General features: G+C 38.1%; 1 long non-coding RNA gene and 1 pseudogene across 3 annotated transcripts in view; one reads left to right on the top strand and one right to left on the bottom strand.

The window, feature by feature from the left end:
* The first annotated feature begins 1,119 nt into the window (after positions 1-1,119).
* LOC140459044 (U2 spliceosomal RNA) lies at positions 1,120-1,289 on the top strand (annotated as a pseudogene).
* A 10,547-nt stretch (positions 1,290-11,836) lies between these two features.
* LOC140458937 (uncharacterized) overlaps positions 11,837-23,675 on the bottom strand; it is a 40,718-nt gene continuing 28,879 nt past the window's right edge. For all 3 annotated transcript variants that reach the window (XR_011953791.1, XR_011953790.1, XR_011953789.1), the window contains 2 exons: positions 17,423-17,492; positions 11,837-15,219 (listed from right to left, as the gene is read on the bottom strand). This is a non-coding gene — a long non-coding RNA (uncharacterized lncRNA). The remainder of the gene's footprint in view (positions 15,220-17,422; positions 17,493-23,675) is intronic.

A 23,675-nucleotide genomic window follows, 5' to 3' on the forward strand; every position in this document is an offset into this window, starting at 1 on the left:
CAAAGATGGACCGGGTCCGAAGAGACTCAATGTACAAAGACCGGTGCAATGGGGGAAAAAACACGCCCAATGCCACCCTCACCCTGATGGCCACCTTTGTGTGTGGCTGCATCAAGCTGTGCGTGGATCCCCGGTACGCAAACACCAAGTGTCACTACGTACTGAGGTTCTACCTGTCCCCGGTGTTGCGAAGGATGGGCCTGGCCTCGCTGCTGCGGAACGCTCCGAGTAGTTGGACCGTTCCGTATCACCTGTCCTTCGTGGAGAAATTTATGAGGAAAAACACCTTTGACCACAAGTCCATCAGGAAGTGGTCAGCACGTAGCGTCCTTGAGACCCTTCGGGAAAAAGAGAGGGCGGATCCTGTCGAGCGGTTCCCTGAGCAGACTGTCAAAGCCATTTGGCAGAATGCCTCATCGCCAGAACTTTCCAACAAGCACCAAGACGTGGCTTGGCTGGTGGTGAGAAGGGCTCTGCCTGTGAGATCCTTTATGCACGCCCGGACTCTCTGCCGCACCGCACGCTGCCCTCGAAGTGGCTGCGGGGGGGACGAGACTGTCACACACCTCTTTCTGGAATGTGCCTATGCAGAGGAAGTCTGGAGAGGAATGCAGTGGTGCTTGTCAAGGTTCGTCCCGAGCAGCGCCGTGACGCGGGACTCCGTGCTCTACGGCCTGTTCCCCGGGACTCACACCGAGACGAACATTAACTGCGCCTGGAGGATCATCAACTCGGTGAAGGACGCTGTCTGGGCGGTCCGAAACCTGTTGATCTTCCAGCTGAAGGAGTTGACCCCGACCGAGTGTTGCAGACTGGCACATTCCAAGGTCCAAGACTACGTGTTGAGGGACGCGCTGAAGCTTGGGGCAGCTGCCACCAAGGCGCGGTGGGGAAAGACCACCGTGTAAGATCGGCCTGCCTAAAGAAGAACAGGGGGCCCATACAGACGTTTTTTTGGGCTCTGCTGATGCCTCAGCCAAATATATGTATATATACAAGATTGAAAAAATGCACAGGATTGTAAAGGACAAGAATAAAGTCGAATCTGTGTTTGTAAATATGGACATATGTATGGCATGATCCAATGTACAGACCATCAAATCATTTTATGAATAAAGTATATTTTTGAAAAAAAAAAGTTCTTGTCAGTATTAATATCTGATAAGTCCCTGATTTAGGGACTGAATATTAATCTGATTTTTGCAGGACGAAGTTGTGTCAGGAGCTTGCTCCGATAACTTCACGCATCATCCCAGTATTGCAGTGTTTCGGGGAATGGTGCACGTCCCCACTAAAAAAGGCGAACAGTAGATTTATTTTTTATATGTTGTATTCTTTATGATCCGAATGTGGAAAGCTTTCGGTTAGTCAAGTCAGACTTGCCTTCGTGCTAATCAGCTTGTTCTACCATCCGATTCGTTTGAGTCTTTCTGCGTGTTATGTTCAGCACTCACTCTTAATGTTGTCACTTCATCCCTGGTACATGCTGCCCCTTCCCACCAACTCCAATTCCCAACAACAGAAGTTTTACAAAGTTGCCCACCAGCTCTACCTAATGGCAAACGGCATTTCAGAAAACAAAAGGGAGAACATGAAGCTATTGAAGTAATCAACAGTTCGGATTTTGATGATGATGAGAGTCACTTTGATGTATTAAATGAGAGATTTTAAGAACAATGTGAAGCAAAGATCTGATGTATTTAAGGCACAGAGTCAGAGAGATGTGCAGCACAGAAAAAGATCCTTCAGCCCAACTCGTCCATGGCAACCAGATATCCTAACCTAATTTCGTCCCATTTGCCAGCATTGGTCCATATCCTTCTAAATCCTTCCTGTTCATATATCCAACCAGATGCCCTTTAAATGCTGTAATTTAGTTTAATTTAATTTAAATGCCTCCACCACTTCCTCTGGCATCTCATTCTATACATGCACCACCCTCTGCATGAAAAAGTTGCCCCTTTCATCCTGTTGATTTTTTTCTGCCCTCTCATGCTGAAATTATGCCCTCTAGTTCTGGACCCCCCACCGCAGGGAAAAGAACTGCTGACCTCTACATTGGACAGAGCGACTGCTGCTCTCTATATGATACACAGGGACAGCTGTTGTCCATATTATACACAGGTACTGCTGTTCTCCAGATAAGACACAGGAACTGCTGTTCTCTTTCTTATACACAGGTACTGCTGTTCTCTATATTCTACACATGCACTGGTAATAGACAGAGGGATTGCTATTCTCTGTATTATACATAGGGACTCATGTTCTCTATATTAGACACAGGGATTCATGTTCTCTGCATTATACAATGTGACTGCTGTTCTCTGTTTTCACAGGGACTGTTGTTCTCTATGCTATACCCTGCTATTCTCAGGAACTATAGACCGGTGAGCCTGACATCAGTTGTGGGCAAGTTATTGGAGGGATCCTGAGGGATAGGATTTACACACATCCGGTTAAGCAAGGGCTGGTTAGGGATAGTCAATGTGGCTTTGTGCATGGGAAATCATGTCTCACAAGCTGGATTGAGTATTTTGAAGAATCACCAAAGAGGATTGATGAAGGCTTTGACAAGCTCCCTCATGGTGGCCTGGTTAGCAAAATTAGGTCACATGGAATACAGGGAAATCTAGCCATTTTGATACACAACTGGCTTGAAATTAGAAGACAGATGGTGGTGGTGGTGGAGGTTTGTTTTACAGACTGAAGCCCTGTGACCATTGGGGTGCCACAGGGATTGGTGCTGGGTTCACTGCTTTTTGTCATTTATATAAATTATATGGATGTGAGCATAAGAGGTATATTTATTAATTTGCAGATGACACCTAGATTGGAGGTGGAGTGGACAGCGATGAAGGTTACCTCAGAGTATAACAGGATCTTGATCAGGTGGGCTGCTGAGCTGAGGAGTGGCAGATGAAGTTTAATTTAGGTAAATGAGAGGTACTGCACTTTAGAAAGGAAAATCAGGACTGGGTTTATACACTTAATGGTAAGGTCCTGGGGAGTGTCCAATGAGACCTTGGAACACGGTTCATAGTTCCTTGAAAGGGGAGTCACAGATGGATATGTTAGTGAAGAAGGTGTTTAGTATGTTTTCCTTTATGGGACAGAGCATTGAATATGGGAGTTGAGAGGTCATATTTCAGCTGTGCAGCACATTGGTTGGGCTACTTTTGGATTATTGTGTTGCATATCAGGCTTTCTTTCTCTTCAAAGCATGTTATGAAACTTGAAAGGGTTAGAAAATACATGGGAACAAATGTTCTCGGCAATATGCACATGATCTGCTCTTCTCTATAATACAGACAGGGACAGCTACTCTCTGTAATACACACGGGGACTTCTGTTTCATATACTCAGAAATTGCTGTTTAGTATAGCATACACAGGGACTGCTGTTCACTGCAGTTTAGAGAATAAGTGCTATTCTGTATAATCTAATATTGCAGGTCAAGCGATGACCCAGTGATGTTATCGTTGGACTGCTAATCCAGAGACCCAGGTAATGTGCTGGGGACCCAGATTCAAATCTTGCCATGGCAGATGATAGAATTTGAATTTCAGAAAATTCTGCAAGTATGAGAGTAATCATGATCATGAATCCATCGCTGATTGTTTGAAGAACCCAACTTATTCTGGAATGGCTTTTAGGGAAGGAAATAGCCATCCTTACCTAGTCTGGTCTCCATGTTTTTCCAGACCCACAGCAATTTGGTGGAATCTGAACTGCTCTTTGCACCATTAGGGATGGCCAATAAATGCTGGCTGAGACAACAACACCCTCATCCCACAAATTAATAAAAAAGATAACATTTAACAAACTGGAACAGAAACGATGTGCCAAACCGCCACCTTCTGCACTGTAACATGACATTGATTACTACTTGAGGTCCTGTGGGATGTAAATTGTGGAATTTATAATTGATAATTTTGTTCAAAAAGTGTGGAGCTAAATAAACATAGCCAGTCAGGCAGCATCTGATGAGAAGAGTCGATGTCTCCAACATAAGCTCTTCCTCAAGACCATCTGTTCCTTTTCCAGCACCACACTTTTTGACACTGATCTCCAGCCTCTGCAGTCCTCACTTTCTCCCAGCATAAATTTTGTTGGTGTAGTTTTTTTCTGTGTCTCTGAACTTCACAGTATTCCTGTAATTGTGGTGATTTCTTAAAAGAACAGTTTCAAAGCTCGGCTGCAGAATGGATGGGTTTTGTGCACTAATGAATGTTTATTAAAGCTAAGCTGTTATGTCTCAAAGTCAAACAAATTTGAACTTTTAGAAAGAGATTCACTGAACTCACCAAATTTCTAGCCACTCTGTTTACGGTGAATTTCTAAGGCAACAAAAAGTGATCAACCTTATCCCAAACTGTAATCCCAATCTTTCAAGCAAACTATATCAGTAATATTGCTCACGTACAGGTGGCAACCAGTTCTATTGTTTCGAAAACATTGCAAAAGGAGTTGAAATGTGAAAGGTGATGCTGATTGGCTAGCTCATCATTAAAATGGCATTGCAGCAAAAACAGTTAGCCGTCAATCTTAATTCTCAGACCCGATAGGTGGACTCTGATTGGTCGGGGTGTCAGCATGGGGATACAGCAGTGGTTGGTTGTCTCCATGATGCATTTCTTATCGAATAAGTGCAATGTCTGTAAAAATTCTGTTTGCCTACATGAACCAGGGTCCTGCGGAATTATATTTGTTGCTTCTAACGCATGCGCAGATGCACCCAGCTGTTGATCTTGCGTGTTTGAAGGTGGTAACCTGCCGAATGATGCCAATGATAGAAATTGTTCTCACGGTTCACTGCACCCACCAAGTCTGGGTTCCCCATGACATGTAAAATCGATGTCCCTTTTCTGTCCTATCATATCTGTTACTGAATCTGCACAGCCGGAATTGGCTGAATACTTTGTGAAACTATTATAATCATATCTAAATGAGTTTTCCACATGCACAGTGAAGGAGTCCCTCATGATTACGAAGACCACATGAGAGCTACGTTCTGAGAGTGACAACATGCCCACGTGCTCTTTCAACATTGCCAGCTTATTATTATTACAGTTCAAATAAGCCATTGAAATTCAGACATACCACTTGTGTCTGATTCAGTGTTCACCAAACATCATCTCTTTTTTCCTTTCTGGTGGCATCATGGCTTCCTGGTTAACACAGCACCAGGGTTCTGGGTTCAATTCCAGCCTTGGGTAAATGTCTGTGTGAATATTGTCCCCCGTGTCTCTTTGGATACTCTCCCCAGGTCTGCATGGGTTTCCTCCTACAATCCAAAGATGTGCTGGTTAGGTGAATTGGCTGTGCTAAATTGCCCATAGTGTTCCAGGTTAGGTGCATTAGTCTGGGATAAATGTAGAGTAATAGGAGAATGGGTCTGGGTGGCTTACTGTCTGGAAGATCGGTGTGGACTTCTTAAGCCTATGGGCCTGTTTCCACGTTGTTGGGAGTCTATGATACACATGAACTGAGCACCTTGTGCAGTTGACTTCAGTTCCAATAACAACGTGTCTGACCAAATAGATAGTGTTGCCATGGGATATTCTCGAGGGAAAACTCTTCCTAACATCTTTATTGGTAACCATGCAAAACACATCTCTGATGGCATGATACCTAGCCTCTATCCATTTGCATATCTTCAACATGTAGATGAGATGTTTGCGACATTTGAATCTGCATTAAAGAGTTTCTTTATAAAGCTCGATGATCGCCACCTGATGCTAAAATTCACCACTGAAATGGAGTACCCTTTCCTTGATACATTCATTGCGAAATCAGCCAAATTGTTTTTAAACTCCAATAACTGAAAGCCAACATTCACTGGTCAGCATACTTGTTAGGATTCGTACAGGCCCCAAGATCAACTTGTGGGGACCGTCATGAATATAGTCCTCACCATCCTCTCACTGTGTGGACTTGATACTGAGATAGAGCCGATCAAAACTGGTTCTTGTAATAACAGATTCCCAGATGAAATCATCACTCATTGTATATCATAAAAACTCATGAAAAGGCCTGTCTCCACCACTTTGACACTTTGCAGTGCCTTATCAGGTCATTATCTGGGAAAGGAAATGTCATAGAATCATAGAGTCATCGAGTCTGACAGCATAAAGAAAGCACCTTCGGCCCATACTGGTCTAGGATAACCAGAAGATAGAACATGGAGCATTACAGCACATGCCCTTTATGGAACTGCTCGGCTAATACAGGAAGTTACACTCACAGAATATGGAGCATTGCAGTGCAGTACAGGCCTTTATGCTACCCCTTGTCTAACACCAGACATTAGACGAATACAACATAGAACATTACAGCGCAGTACATGCCCTATATGGAACCGCTCAGCTAATACAGGAAGTTAGATTCAAAGAACATGGAGCATTATCACGAAGTACAGGCCCTTCGTGGAACTGCTCGGCTAATAAAGGATGTTTGACAAATACAACATACAAGATTGCAGTGCAGTACAGGCCCAATATGGAACTGCTCGACTGATACAGGGAGTTAGATTCATAGAACATGTAGCGTTACAGCGCAATACAGGCCCTTCGTGGAACCGCTCGGCTAAAAAAGGAAGTTAGTCTCAGAGAACATAGAACATTACACCGCAGTACAGGCCCAATATGGAACTGCTCGGATAATACAGGGAGTAAGAATCATAGAAAATGGACCATTACAACTCAGTACAGACCCTTTATGCAATCACATGGCTAATAAGGGGACGACCGAGGCTTGTTTCTGTAGTGTAGTGGTCATCACGTTCGCCTCACACGCGAAAAGTCCCCAGTTCGAATTTGGGCAGAAACTGCTTTGTTCTTCAACGGCAGCCTTTTACATGGACAAGAACGGAGCTTTCTTACTTGCTTTCCCATGTGCAAACCTTCCCTTCGAATTTGCTTGAACAAATCTGCTCTCGTTGTGAAATGTAATGCAATTCCATTTACTTACAGTGCAAAACATTGGCGCTGGATTAAGGCTCCCGCCTCGACAGAGGCGTGGGTTCGAATCCCACCGCTGCTGTTTCTGCTGAACAGTTCCGCCAGCACAGCTTGTTAAAATGCTGTTTCAATCCCTGCTGCATTTCTGTTGAAAACAGAAGAAAAATGGATTTGCTTCCCGGGGAATTGACTGCGGTGTGGGAAAGTGCCGAATTTTCCAAAGTGTCTGTGCTGTCATGATCGTGTTCGCCTCCCGCAAGGAAAATCGCAAGCAGCTCTACTGTTGCTTTCAGTTCCAGGCAAGTTGAGCTTTTACTGGAACCGAATGGAGACTGTTATTTCATCGCTGTTGCGAAACAGAGTCCTACGGTGAGTCGACTCGTCGTTATTTGGTTTTCTGGCCAATGAGAAAATCGTTCCAATCTATTTCGATGTCATATGTTATTGAATTTCTCCCACTTCCTTCATTTCCGTCCTGGAGTCATCGGAAGGGAAAGGTAATCTAATCGAGACTGTGATTGGTGAAATTCACTTTTTATGGCCCATTCTTATTATGTTCTTTCTTTGTCTCTTTGCAGCATTGTCTGGGAAGTGGTGGTGCACTCAGGCTCCAGTATGTTTGAAAGAGTAGTTTGGAATTGCCCTGTTGTTAGTTGTGTGATTACTTTATGGCTCATGCCCCCGGACTGTCTCACATTTAGCATTCATGCTCGCTGTGTCTGAAAATGCATTTGGTTTTCCAGTTTTGTTTGTGTTCCGTGTTAAATGCTTTCTGTTTTGCGATTCGCTCAATCCATTACGAATTAACAGGGTTTCTGAGGTAACTTCCAGCTGCAAAAATCCTTAACTGAGAATCTGGGAAACTTTCACGGAGTATGGTCAGTCGGAGCAAAATTAAGGGTGTCATTCGTTTCTGCAGTGTTTCACAATACTACCTTTCCCGTGAGCAGTCGAACAGACTAAATGATTTTGCCACAGACTGCGACGGTAAGCTCCGCAAACACGAAATTCTTTAAAGCAGGTGTGAGCAACACAACGTTTTTGGGGTACACCGCGTGGAAACAGATACTTCGGTGTATCTCGTCCATGCTCACCACATAGCCAAAATTAAACAAGTCCCATTAAACAACGAGCTCATGGAAACAGAAAGGTGAAAGGTAGAATGGCTTCAACTTTCAGTGCTGGATGCCACTGAGCCGCAGGGCGGGGGGCGACCGAGGCTTGTTTCTGTAGTGTAGTGGTCATCACGTTCGCCTTACACGCGAAAGGTCCCCAGTCCGAAACTGGGCAGAAACTGCTTTGCTCTTCAACTGCAGCCTTTGACAGACAAGAACGGAGCTTTCTTGCTTGCTTTCCCATGTGCAAACCTGCTTTCGAGTTTGCTTGAATAAATCTTCTCTCGTAGTGCAATGCAATGCAATTCCATTTTCCATTTACTAACAGTGCAAAGCATTGTAAAGTTTTTCTCCAACCTGGTTCTGATCATATGCCATTCTGTTTGAGAGTGTCCTTGCCGCGTTCTGATCCTTCCACGAAAAGCAGTACCGCATTTGCATTCCTTGCGCAGGCGGCCCGGTTCAAAGGCAGGGAAGAAGCTGATGCGCTGGTGTCACAGCGCACCACGGATTCCTGAACTTGTCTGTCTGTCAAATGTATCCCAAAGTCGTCTGTGAAAGACCTCATTTGGAAGGTGTCTGTCGTTATTCAACTTGCGAGAATTGGCACCAGAGGTTCTGAATCATATTTTGGAGCAGTTCGCACGTTAGTGGCTCATTCAATCAGCAACAGCAATGAAAGAAATTACACTCTCAGAAGGACCGTTGGACTTTCACCACAGCTGCAACTTCCTCACTTCCCCACTCGCCCTCGCCGTTTACATTTTCCTGCTCGTCAGTGATTTAAAGAAACTCAAATGGATGCGATGTCATTCTGCAGCCTCTCTGGAGATTCCTCCGTTTCAGTTCCAACATGGCTTATATCTCGGGCTGCACCTTAATACTAGCGATGCCACGAAAGCATCCCTGTTACCTCAGTGCGATAACAGGCCATTTGTTTGAATAAAATGACCCTCCAAAGAGTAACCCACCCAAACACTTTTTCCAATCATATTTCTTCATATTTACTGCTGACTAATACACATATCCCTGAACACAATGTGCATTTTAGCATGGCCAGCTCACCTAACCTGCACATGTTTGGATTGTGGGAGGACACCACAGCAAAGTCACATAGACTTGGGGAGAACGTGCAAAGTCCCCACAGTCCCCCGAGGAGAGAATCAAACCAATGTCCCTGGCGCTGTGAGCCAGTATTGCTAACCACTGAGGTACCATGCAATCTTTTGCAATAAGTAAAATCAGTGAAAGATACGTCAAAAACAAGTTTCAAATGAACACTCTCCGGCATTGTCAAAGAATGTCAATCTTGCATTCAATACGAATAGGTGTAATGAAAATAAAAAATACAAAATCCCGCCAATTCATGAATAAACAATAATTAAAAGTTTAATTTGATCAAAGTTCATAACAATGTTTCGACGAATTGCAATTTTTAATGACAAATGTAGGTAATTAGCTGACTAATGAATAATTGGAAGTGGCATATATTTACTTAATGCCGAAGAAAGCGACTTGTTTTCCCTCTTGTTAAACAGCAGAATAACAATGTGTGTGTGCGTGTGTGTGTGTGTGTGTGTATGTGTGTGTCTGTGTTCGAAATGTTTGAATCAAGCTGTTTCTAACAAAATAACTGATGACTTACGAGCACTTAGTCTTGTCAGCTTTAAAACCACAACATTTGTCAAATATTTTCCAGGAAATTACAACCAGAATAACTAGTTAACTTCTTTTCATAGGAACCCAAAGAGAATAAGTAGCGGACACTGTGAATTAGTTGAGTCATTGCAAGAATTCAACTGAAGACAACATCCCTTCTTTCCAAAATGTTCAAAATTTAAAAAATGAAAATTTATTGCCATTGTTGAATGAAAGAATAGAGATGTTAATTCTTTTTCATTTGATTTTGTTGCATGAAACATCCGTAAGCTGTATTATGATTACAAACACAATAAATGTGAGCATTGAAGTCAAATATAATCAATTGAATTCAACTATGTTTCAACAGATAAAATAAAAATTGATATTTACAATGATTGAGAGATTGTGCACTGCAATACATTTGCAGTGGTTCATATACTGTGCCGTAAATCCACATTTGCGCGACCTACTAGATTGAATAATTATTATTTTTATTCTAAATCAGCAACAATTGAATTATCAAAGTCTGTCAATGCATTAAAGAATAATGAATAATCTCTTTTTGCAAGTGATTGAGCAATGTCTGGAAATGAACTGGAATTAATTCAGTTAAAAGTAATTACATTTTCCTGAATTTTAAGACTGAGATGACCGTGATCATTCAAATGAGCTAACATCAGATACTTGCAATGACGTTGGATGGGAATTCATTGGTTCCTTTGTGGGGTAGGTGACCTGAAAAATAAAGGCATTTTCATACTGTACTATTAGTACTCAGAAATAATGGATTAAATCTAAATGTGAATCTCATTGTATGTGTTCAAAAGACTTATTTAAAAATAATTGTGCCATTATTGTAATGGCAATGACTTGATAATGAATGCTGTATTTTGAAGAATTAAAATGAATCAATATTTCAAAAGCATTTTGCTGTGATGTTGATTGGATATTTATTAAGATCAGTAAATTGAGGCATAAAACATTCTACCTAGCTTTATGGATTGAAGAAAAATGAGCCATTCAGTGATTATTGAGCAAAATTCTTTTTTTAAGTAAAAAATGTACGTAATACAAGAATTGTGAATTTCCATTAGACGGATTCCTTGTAGAGATATGTTACATCAATTAAATGATCAATATTATGATCAATGTTGAAAGATTTGTGTCAGAATTAGGAAGAGAATTCGTAAGTCATGAAAGTGAGCTTGAAACTGAACAATGTAGTCAATGACATGTAGCCTATATGTGATTTTAATAATATTGTCATTTTTGTACAATGATGAATAATGTTGGAATAGAAATGCCAAAAAAATCAACATGGTCAAAGCAGTTCTTTTCTCACAATGAAATGAAAACAATAATCATTTTGTAGCACTCATTATTTGAAATAGCAGGTTTTTAAATGTGACATATACAGTGAAGGCTAACCCTTTTGCAAAAATGTGGGAAGTTCACAAATTTAAAATGCAGTATTTGTTCAATTTGTAATAAAAATGGTTATAATTTGAATTGTCTCTTGTACACACACAACAAAAAAGGAGCTTAAAGATTGTTAGATTGACAAAGATTTGCTTTACAACATTATTGTAGTATAGTCAATATCTGTGATAAAGTAGAATTATTGGTTTAAACAATATAAATCAACATTAACGACTGAGCTGAAATATAGCACCTCAATTGCATTAACTGCATAGAATAGTAAATAAATGTTTATTGTTGTCATTTGTCCTAGGAACAATAAGATACTTACTCAGGTTATTCCACTGAATAGTAATCAGCTGATGATGAATATCTTTGTGTCGCTTTATGTGCACTGTTTTGTGTGAACATTGATTTCAATAAATTTAGATATTTACATGAATTAGGAACAGACTGATAACTGGGTGTGAAAGATCTTATTTAAGATTAGACAATTTTTCGGAATTCAGGAGGTTTGCTGAACAAAACACTGTTAAGTCATCATGCAATAAACTGGATTAGAGAGAAATATGCAAATTCAATTTTCAAATGAATGCACTCGGATATTTTCAGAACATTTCAATCGGACATTCAATATAAATAGATGAATGGAAAACTAAAAACAAATTTCAGACAACTCATAAACAGATCAATAACTAAAAATTGATATATAGTAGGAAGTGGCATTTGTTTATTTAACTGAAGAATAACTTAATTTTTTTCTAATATTTATACCTTTGAAGCATCAAGTTCTATCTTTACTTTGCATATTTCATCTTTGTGAATGCAACATTATCAAATATTTTGCAAAGAATATTGATTGAGTGTAATTAGATACATTCTGTTATTAGCGGACTGAAGAATATATATAGCAGATACTGTGATTATTGGAATGAACAACAAATGAAAACATATCTCATGTTGAATTGAAAGGCAATTCATTCGATTCTTAGATATTTTCTTCTCAACATTCAGAGCTGCTCTGGCACAGCTCTGTGCAAGGTGGGAATTGAAATTGGTCTGGTAACAGAGACACGACCAGACAACTCTGGTCTGGTAACAGATACACGACCAGAGTTGCACTAGATTCCTTCATAACATTCCCAACCAGGCTGGGCAGGGCTGAAAACTAATCAGATGTTTATTGCGATAATTGGATTGGAATTAAATGGTTGGATACTGTGTACAATCTTCTGAAAATTCAGTAGTAATTTACAATAATGATGGGAGTTAACAAATGTCTTAATTTAACATGATTTTTATGATCACTTGTGGAACGACAACTTGACAGAATTGTGTGATTACTGTGCATTATAAATAAAAATGAATATAATTATTCTATATGTTCATAAGTTCCACATTTTCAGAAATGCAAATTACAATGCTTTTGATCTACACGTAAATTGGAACAAAATGATGAATTGGTCAATCAATGTGCCTATTCAGCTGAAGACAACTTTCATTCTTTCTAAAATACACGATTTCTAAGTCACCATTTCCTGTGGTTGTTTAATGAAAGAAGAGAGATGCCAACCCTTTTTTGTGTGCTTCAAAAAATTCATGCGGAATTCAATGATTTTGCACGTGAAAAATATTCAATTGTTATTGTGATTAAAAACACAATAAATGTTAACATTGAAGTGATTTCTAATCAAATCAATTCAAAAGTGTTTCCAAGTTTAAAATGAAAAGCAATATTTAGAATGATTGAGTGATTGTGCATTGCAATGTCCTTGCATTAGTTATTATATGAAAACATAGTTCCACATGTACACCCCTTACCGAATTGAACAATTATTAGGTTTTGGCAACAAATCGATTTGAAATATTTTATTAATGAATTTAAGAATAATGAGGTATCTCCTCTTACTATTCCACTGAGTAATGTTCAGAAATGAAGAGAAATATTGCAGTGTAAATTAACTGGTGTTCTCTGAATTTCAATGGCAGAGAAGACTGTGATCTTTCAAATGAGCAAAAGTCAGATACTTACAAATGATGTTGCAATGGCAATTATTGGTCTTTTGTGGGCGTATTGGCCTTATCAAACAAGTTTTAATGTTGTAGCACTCACACTAAGAAATATGGAAGGTATTAAAAGCACATTGTACTTGTTATAAAGCCTAAGTTAAAGTATTGCGTAATTATTGTAATTGATAATTGTTTCTAAAATCCTGATAGATAAATTGACTTAATATTTTGAATGCACTTTGCTCTGATGTCGATTGTCTATTCATTAAGATAAATAAACTGAAAATTAAAATATAAAACGTGGCTTTAATAATTAAAAAATCTCAGCAACAATTGAACATCGTTCAACTTTTTTTTGGTTGGTTCATGTCTATTTTATTAATGTAACTTTTATCATGATAAATGTTTAGATAAATGTCAGAACGAGGAAGAAAATAATGAGGATGGGAAAGTGGGTATTATTATGCACTAAACATAGAGTCAATGACATTTGGTACAGGGAGTCATTTTGTAGCAAAAAAAACTAATAATTGTGTGATTATTGTTCATTGACAACTAATGTTGGAAGAAAATAAAACTACCTCAAAATGAAATTAAAATAAATATCATTTTGGAGGTCACATGATTTGAAAAATGGAAATTGTCACTTAATGTGACATTTGAGCTGAAGAATCGTTCTTCCCCCTGCCACCCCCATGTGTAGTCCTTTCAATAATTTAAAATTTAGTATAAGTTGAACTAAATAACAAATGGATGTTCCTCCATTGTTTTCTTGAAAACAAAAATTTAAAATATTAACATGAAAATGATATCGCTCTGCAAGGAATAATTTCACAGATAATAAGTGTTTGTATTGAATTTAAATGTCACCATAGCTGTAGGAGTGATTTCCCCTGACAGGGAATGAAGACTGAGGAGATAGGCCGAACTCAGGCAAGTGGAAGATGTTTACTCATGCTGCAATCAGTTAATGCAGGGATCATCCCCCCGAGGCCAATCTAGGAAGGGAGGTCCATGACACACTAATGTGTACAGTAAAAAGCAGTATTTTTACACACCTTCTGTATTACAATGTCCACATGCAATGTGGTTACAGTCGTTCCATCATGATACAGACACCCAATCCTGTAGAACACCTAATCTTGGATGAACATCAATATGGATAGCCCGAATTTCCTATTGGTTCATGGTGTTTTACAGGTGCTATAATCTCCAGGCCTTGGGATCTCTGTGCATTTTATTTCCTCACATTACAAAATTAATTTCTGCAGTCCTTTGGGCCTCTCACTATGCCTTATTTGCAATTCTCAAGAATATGTAATTAGAAAAGTTTTAAATGTTCTGAGCAATTTTAAAATAGTAACTATTTCTGACAATCAAACCCTGCCGGTTTCCCTGACAGCCGCTGTGGAAGTTAGCTGGGCTCTATCCTGCAGTTGGTGTTTATTCATTCACTGGGGCAATTATTCTTTCATTAATGAAAGTCAGGGTTGGTCATTTTTCTGTGTGCCTGCATTCTCTTATCACTATCTGGAATATGACTGTCTGGAATTGCATGCTATTGGACTTGGAGTAGGATTGTACAAAATGTTCTTTTTTTAACTTAAGACTGAAACACACTGTTGGTCTTATTTATCTCCCCTCCACCATTTTGTGTTTTAATTCCAAGGCAGGCTGCTCAGGGCTTCCCTACAGCAGCAAATCAATAAGGATTTCAGCATTAAAATAAAAATCAACATTCGCTACCATTAGGAAACTGTACCATGCAATATGCTTACGTCACTGAGACTTAATTCCACACTTAAAGCCGACTATACTGATTTGATCAATGATTACATATTAGATATAAGTAACAATTAGTGTTAAAACTAGTCACTGTAAACTTAAAATGATTAGAAATGTCATATTACAATCCGCAACATGTAGAATTGGAGTCGAAAACAATCAGATGTATCTTCATTTGTAAGGCTGAATATGAATCCAATGATTTCTGTGAACATTCAAATGAGAAGATATCAGATATTTCCTGTCAGTGTTGGATGAGGGATCATTGCTTGGTTTGTGGTTGTGTTGACCTGGAATAAAAGATAATTTTTTCTTAGTAAAATTAGCACTATGAAATAATGATTTAAATTGAAATGTGAATCTCACGATATTTGTTACAAAACCTAAATTAAATTACTGTGTGATTGTTGGACTAACAATGAATTGGTAATCTATTTTAGAACACTGACACATTAAGTGATTCAATATTTCCAAACGGGTTTGCTGTGATATGGTACTAAGCACATATGCTCTTACTTAAAAATTAAAATCATGGAAATGAAAGAAAGATAAATACACATACCATGCGCTTATTGTAAATTCATGCAAAATACAACTGTGGAATATGTTTAAAGCAGTTTTTCCTGAAATGAAAAGATAACTAGAATGATTAGCAGCAGGATGTAATCGCAATAAAAAATCATTCAATGTGACTATTCAGCTGCAGGCAGCTCCCCTTCCTTACACATATGTATAACTTCCAACAATTCAAAATTTACTCTGATAAAGAAAAGAACATACGCATGTAAATTCTTTTTTCTTGTTGACAAAAAAGTCACAAATTTGAATTTTTTTAGCTTTAAAAAATTTAACTATTACTGTGATCAGAAATACAATAAAACTTCATGTTGAAGAAAAATCAAATCAAATCAAAATACACATCGATATTCACAATAATTGGGAGAGTGAACACAACAATATCTTTCCATCAGTTAATGTACTGAGCCATAATTCCACTGTTATATCCCTTACTGGATTGATCAATTATTAGATATTAATAACTAAATTATTAATATGCTATCATTGAACTGAATATTAATGAGAAATCTCATTAATGTTTGAACGAGCAATGTGTCAACATAAACAGTAATTATTAGTGAAATGTCTAAGATATCTCTTTATAAATGAGGCTGAGATTACTTTGATTGTTGAAACGAGTAGCATTCAGATATTTATAATGAGCATTGGCTGCAAATCAATGCTTTTTGGTGTAGACCTGAAAGATTTTGTTATTGTAGTATAGGCAGTAAGAAATTATGATGTGCATCGCACCTTACTGAATATTTTCAAGTTTTCTAACAGGTTTCTGGTCCAATCTTCAGTTTAACAAGGGTAATTTTGGGTCAGAACATCAATAACTGCAAACAATTTAAACACATCTCCATCAAAGTTGCTAATCTGATAATTCAGAACAAATATAAAAAAATTACCTCTGTAAATTTAATTGACTATATTTTTAGATTATAGTCAAGTTCGTTATCTACTTATTTCCTTCCTATTTCTGACACCAGTGGCTAAATATTGATTAGATTAAATGTCATATGAGATAGACATTAGCTTTCTCTCAAAGATCTGTACAGCACAGGAATGGGCCATTTGGCCCATAATGTTGTGCTGAACATAATGCAAAAGAAACTCATCCCTTCTGCCTACCCTTGGTTCATATCCTTCCAAATTATCGAAATGAACATTAAAGAGCCTTAATGTATCTGCTTCCACCACCAACCCTGGAAGTCCATTCCAGACAGCAATCACTCCCTGTGTACAAAACAAATTGCCCCTTACATGCCCCTTGAACTTTCCCTCCTAACCTTAAACACATGTCACGTAGTTTTTGACGCTTCAACTCTGGGAAAAACTTTCTGACCGTCAACCCTATCTACGTATCTAATGATTGTACAGACTTCCATCAAGTCTTCCCCCAGTCTCCGCCACTTCACAAAAAAGCAATCTGAATTTTTCTCGCCTCTCCAAATCCAGGCAGCATCCTGGTAAATGCCCTCTGTACCCTCTCCAAAGCATCCATACCCTTCCTGGAACATGGCGAACAAAAGTGAATACAATACTTTAAGTATGCCTTAACCAAAGTGTTAAAATGTTACAACATGACTTCCTGACTCTTGTAACCAGTTCCCTGACCAATAAAGGCAAGCATGCCATTTGCCTTCCTAACCACCTAATTACTTGCATGGTCACTTTCAGGGAGCCATGGTCTTGAACGTCAAGATCCCTTTGAATAATAAAGCTGTTAGGGTCCTGCCATTAACTATCTACTTTTTTTTAACATTTGAGCTTCCAAAGTGAAACACCTCACACTTGTATGGATTAAACTTCACCTTTAATTACTCTGCCCATATCTGCAATTTCTCTTTTTCCTGCTGCATTATTTGACAACACTCTACACTGTCCCCAACTGCACTGAACGTTATATCATCTGCAAACTTATTAACTCACCCAATTAGATTTTAATCCATGTCACTTCTATATAATTGCATCGCAAACAGAAGGGTTCCAGTACAGATCCCTGTGGATAAAAGACAGAAAATGAGGTAAATGCAGAATTCTTGAAGAAATGAGGTTTTTTCAATGACAGAATAATTCTGATGAATAATCTTCTAAAGTGAGATTTTTTAAAAAATTAACCCAATATTTTAATTCATTATCCAGTACAAACTGCTTTGAAAATATTGTATCATCTTAAGTGTTGCATTCTCACATTAAATATTATTTAATTGTCATTTCAATTATCACACCATCATGAGATTTACATTTTCGTTCAATCCATTATTTATTAAGGCCAGTATCATAATGAAACATTGACATTCTTTTCAGGTCAACACACCTGCAATCAACCAAAGTTCTCTCACCCAACACTCATTTTAACTCTCTTTTTCTCTTTTATTTGAATTCTCGTATTAATGGAAGGATCATTAATCAGTCTTATCAATTAAGAAATTGCTAACTATTTTTCACATAAATATTTAATTTTTTTCCAACATATTGCACAATTACATTGCAATAGGGGTTTTCTCATCATTCTTAAATTTGTTATCAGCCATTTTAAAACTAATTATTACCAAAATCTAACCGGTAATCATTGTTGAAATCCAATATCTCCAGCTGTATATGTGGAACTATGTCTCAGTACATCAACTGATACAAACAATATTGCACTCTACAATCTCTTAATCTTAGCAAAAATAATTTTAAGTGTGGAATCTTAGCTGGATTGAATTGGTTGTAAGAAAAAGTGCAGTCTGAAGAAAGGTCACTGGGCCCAACTCTCTCCACAGATGCTGCCAGACCTGCTGAGTTATTTTCCAGCAATTATTGAGTTTGTTTGTGATTTCCAGCATCCACAGTTTTGTTTACAATCTTGTATTGATTGTATTTCACTTCAATTCTAACATTGTTACAGTTCTGATTATTACAATAAGAGCTAAGTATTTTTCATGTTAAGCATTATTTAAATTACACGTGTTCCTTGTGTAAATAAACCAGAATTAACAAATGTTTGTTCTATGCTTTTACAATAAATCTTGAATTCTTAGAAATCACATTTTTTTGAAAATGAGGGAAGTTGTCTTTCGCTGAGTAGTCACATTGAATGACTAATGCTTTATTTCCAATTCATGTGCATTAAAAAGCAGGTTAATTTTAACTTATGCACATGAATAACTGCTTCAAACAAATTGACTTACTTGATTATCATGAGATTTATGTTTATTTAAGACCATTGTTGCTTCGTTCCATCATTATTAGAAATTACTAATTCTTTTTATCCATTACACAATGGAACTGTCTAATACAATCCTAGTCCAATTATAACAATAAATATCTGAGCAGTTTTCCCTGTGAATAAACACAGTAAGTATGTGATTATAGTCCTGCCCTTCCTGCATGGGAATATTATGGTAATGTGTGTACTAGGAGACCAGGAGCCATGGGTTCAATTCCCACCTTCAACAGAGATGTGTCAAAACACCTCAGAGTTGATTAGAAAATATCTAAGTGTCGACTGAATTGCTTTTCAACCAACATTGTCTCAACTTGTAACTGTTGTTCATTATAATGATCACAACATCTTGAATTTATTTGCTTCACATCACTGATTAAAGTATGAATTGGGCTTGGACTGCTTTAGTACCTGAGAAGTAAATTATTTATTAACACTAAATAGTCACGAGATTATGCCAATTCCTTTTTCTATCAAATGTCATGGACTGTATCTTGTGGTCACTCTCATATTCACTTTCATTATCTTTTTATTTTCTTCTTAATTCAGACACAAATGTTTGAACACCGATAAAGTATGAATAAAGTATTATGCTGCTTCTAAATACCTCTCAACTTTTAATAACTTTGCAGTCTTAAAGATTCTACGGTGTAAATAATTTTTAAGGTGAGGAGGAAAGATTTAAAAGGGGTCTGAGGGGCAACTTTTCCACACTGTTTTTCACATATTGGGATGAGCTGTGAGAGGAAGGGCAGTGGCTGGTACAATTACAACATCTAAAAGACTTTTGGACAGTTTATTGGATAGAAAACGTCCAAAGGGGTATGGGAGAAACACAGGGAAATGGGACTAGTTTAGTTTAGGAAACTTGGCCGGAATGCCAAGTTAGGCTGAATGGCCTGTTTCCGTGCTGTATCAGTCTAGCATTCTACAATTCAAACTTCACTGTGATTGGTCAAGGAAAGAACAAACGGGTGTTAATTCTATTTTGTATCCATAAAAAAGTGAGATGAATTTTAAATAATTTTGTCACATGAAATAGTTTGCTCTTATTGTGATTAGAAATACAATGAATGTGAGCATTGAAGTGAAATATAATTTAATCAATTCAACTGTGTTTCCATGGTTAAAATAAAAATTGATATTCACAATCATTGTGAGTTTGTACATTGCAATATCTTCACATTACTTCATGTACTGAGCCATTATTACACATTTATACCCCCTACTGAACTGAACAATAATTAGATAGAGCAACACTTAGATTTTCGAAAATCTATCAGTACACTTGTAAGAAGGAGAAATTTAATTTTGCTACATGACTGTGCAATGTGCAGACATGAACAGGAATTATTGCAGTGAAAAGTCGTTCCAGTTTTCTGAATTCATAAGGCTGAGATTACTGTGATTATTCAAAACAGCAAAAGTCAGTTTACAAAGCGTGTTGGATGCAAAATGATTGGTTCCATTGTGGGATAGTTAACCTGAAAACAATCGCATTGTTTCAATGGATTAAATTAAAATATGGATTAAAATAATATATGGATCTGACGAAACACATTAGAAAGACAAACAAATTATTCTGCAATTATTATAAGGATAGTGAATTCCTAATAAATGTTGTATTCTGAACAAATAAATTGACTCAATATTTTAAAATCACTTTGCTCTGATGTTGATTAGACGTACATTAAGATCGGTAAACTGAAGACTGAAATATAATACTTAGATTGATGGATTGAGGACAATAAATGAGCCATTCAATAGTTATTGAAGAGAATTATTTTTTGTCAAAATGCAGACAATACAGAAGTAATGTATTTCATTCAATTAGTTTACTTGTCGAAACATGCTATGTGATTTTAATTTATGTAATTTTATACTGATCGATGTTCAAACATTTGTGTCTGAATTAAGAAGAAAATAAAAAGATAATGAAAGTGAATAGGAGAGTGACCATAAGATACAGTCCGTGACATTTGATAGAAAAAGGAATTTGCATAATCTCGTGACTATTTAGTGTTAATAAATAATTTACTTCTCAGGTACTGAAGCAGTCCAAGTCCAAGTACAACAAGATCTGGACAATATCCAGGCTTGGGCTTACAGGAGGCAAGTAACATACATGCCACACAAATGCAGGCTATCACATATAAGACATAACCTAACCACCATCCCTTGACATTCGATGGTGTTACCATGACTGAACACCCACTATCAACATTATCCTGTGAATAATCATTGATCAGGAACGGAATTGGTCTCACCACATAAACACAGTGGCTACAAGAGTAATTCAACTCCTGGCTCCTGAAATCCTGTCCAAACGCTACTAGGCACAAGTCAGGAGTGTGATGGAATACTCCCACTTGCCTGGATGAGTGCAGCCCTAACAACACTCAAGAAACTTGATACCATCGGAATAAAGCAGCCCGCTTGATTGGCACTGCTGCTACTGAACATCAGTGGTGGTGAGGGTAGATGTTTGTGGATGTCCTAGCTACAATCTCTGCCTCTTCTTATTAACAAAGATAAAAGAATCTTACATTGCTCAACTTTCTCATCAAAACCGAGTACAGTATTCACCCAAGCCCTCTTTTATACCAACCAGCAGCATTTCCACCACCAATAGCAGCTTCTCTTAAAATATTTTGTCAGTAACTTGTAATTAACTGGTTACTACAATTACAACTGAAAATGTGTTGCTGGAAAAGCACAGGTCAGGCAGTATCAAAGGACCAGGTGAATTGACGTTTCGGGCATAAGCCCTTCTTCAGGAAGGTCCTGAAGAAGCAGTGAACCACATTTTGAAATGATCTTTCTGAACATAATATAGATCAGGTTAAAACTGAAGTCGGTGTCTTACACAACTTGCTGAAAGGACACAGACAGTAGAATCTGAGGTGATCATGAGGATGTGGAGGTGAATGTGGGAGACAAGCTGGGACTGTATTGGAGTAGTCACTGTGAGAGGGAACAAATGCTGGATGCAGGGTTTCAGCAGCTGATGGATTGACACTCAGGTGAGCCATCGGAAACTGAGCAAGTGACCACCATCTAATAGGACAGAGAAACTGATCCATCAGCCTGAAACTGAGTGATCACGTGGCTGTCAGTGACTCCAACACAAGTGAATGGAAACATTGCTCAGAGCCTGTTTCTGTAACATTCAACACAACCAGGAAATGGAAAGTGAATAATGAGCTGAAAACAAGGCCACTGCTCTGTTAGAGTCAAAATCATTCAATGTTCAGTTATTGGACATTATTGACTCTCAGAATATTCTAACCTGCAGAATCACAGTAAAAGGGGAAAGTAAACAACATTTTTGGCAAAGACAGAATGAGCCAACTGCTTGTATAAAAACAGCTCAGAACAAATGTGCTGAATCCTCCACAAACTGACAAACACAGGTACCATCAGTTTATAGATAGACAATGAAATTCTTCAGAAAAACCCTTCCCTGTTTATGGTGTGTGGTAGGAAACATTCTCAGTGAGAACTGCCACTTATTTCCTTTGAAAAGAATCTCTGTTTCCCCTCAGAAAAGCAGGTGTGCCCCAAACTTACAGACTGTCTTACAGACAAAGGAAACCTGATCAGGGACTCGCAGGTTAATTAAGCTATGAGTGACAGTCCATTGCACACAACAAGAGCTTAGACCACAACAGATTCTAGTGAAACCAACAATGCAATGAAAAAGGTGAATTAGTCTTAATAATCATGCAGCCTCTCTCAATCAAATAATCCCAGTCAACTTCTAAACATTTTAAAACTATTAATACCAATGTATACATATTTATTTACTTTCCTAATTTCCTCCAAAAAATATATATGACTATTCTCTTTAAAATATATTTTAAATGGTCAATTCATAATCACAATTCAGTTCCAATTATTCTTAGTGCAAAACAACTAGCAAACTAAAATAGTTTTCACGTCAATAATGACACTGGAAACTTTGTTATGTAGTTTACCCATATTTCCAAATATTGTTTCGGTTCATTATTCCAGTGAAGCTAAAATTCAAGTCTATTTATTTTCTCTGATATCCTTCCATTACTTTATTCCCTAATAACAATGCCCATGGTGTAATGGGTGACAAACATTAAATAAAATTGAATTTTCAATGCAAGAACTTGTACAAATAATCACATATTATTCAGTTCATTCATTATCGTTGATTATGAGGGTTATTTTCACTGTATGATCATGTTAAATTCACTTAAATAATCAGAGTAGAATTTTCACCTTTAAAGATATGTAAAGTGAATGTCAAATTATTAATATTTCAAGTAAAACCAAATTCACATTTTGCTCTGTGTTATTCCAGGAATGACAGGATGTGTTAATTATTATGGGAAACAGGAACAAGTGAAGGTGGTGGCTCTCTGACGTGAGGCCTTAAAGCCAAAGGGCCAGGTGGTAGTTCCAGTGGGGGAGGTACCGAGTGCCCCGCTGTCCTCAGAAGGCAGTGAGGATGGTGACACTGACTGGAACGGGTTAGATGACAAAGCATCCACGTATGGACAGAGGGACGACAATGGGTGGGATGACCCACCGCCCTATAAGGTCCAGAAGGCCGTGTCTGTGGCACCACTGGGCATCAAAGGTCAACTTGGACAGACAGTAGGGAGCAACAAAGGGAACTGACAGAAACCAAACATGAACCGTTCACCTGCTGAATAACAGATGTTGGTGTGTTAACACACAGCCTGATAGAGAAATGGTAATAACGGGCCTTATTGGGACAATATGGATGAATTAGTTGAGGTACAGTCTCACCGATGATGGTGTTAGGCCAAAATCCTTTATGCCAAGATGCCCGGACGTGTACAGCAGAACCTGTCTCTGCAATGAGTGGGTGAGGGTTTGAGCCCCCCCCCAGTGCACAGCCGATGAGTGCCTCCAGGCATTCACAGATATTACAGGGATACACTGGGGAGGGGACAGACTGAATGGGCTAAAATA

Source organism: Chiloscyllium punctatum, chromosome 34, assembly GCF_047496795.1.
Source record: "Chiloscyllium punctatum isolate Juve2018m chromosome 34, sChiPun1.3, whole genome shotgun sequence".
Lineage (NCBI taxonomy): Eukaryota > Metazoa > Chordata > Chondrichthyes > Orectolobiformes > Hemiscylliidae > Chiloscyllium > Chiloscyllium punctatum.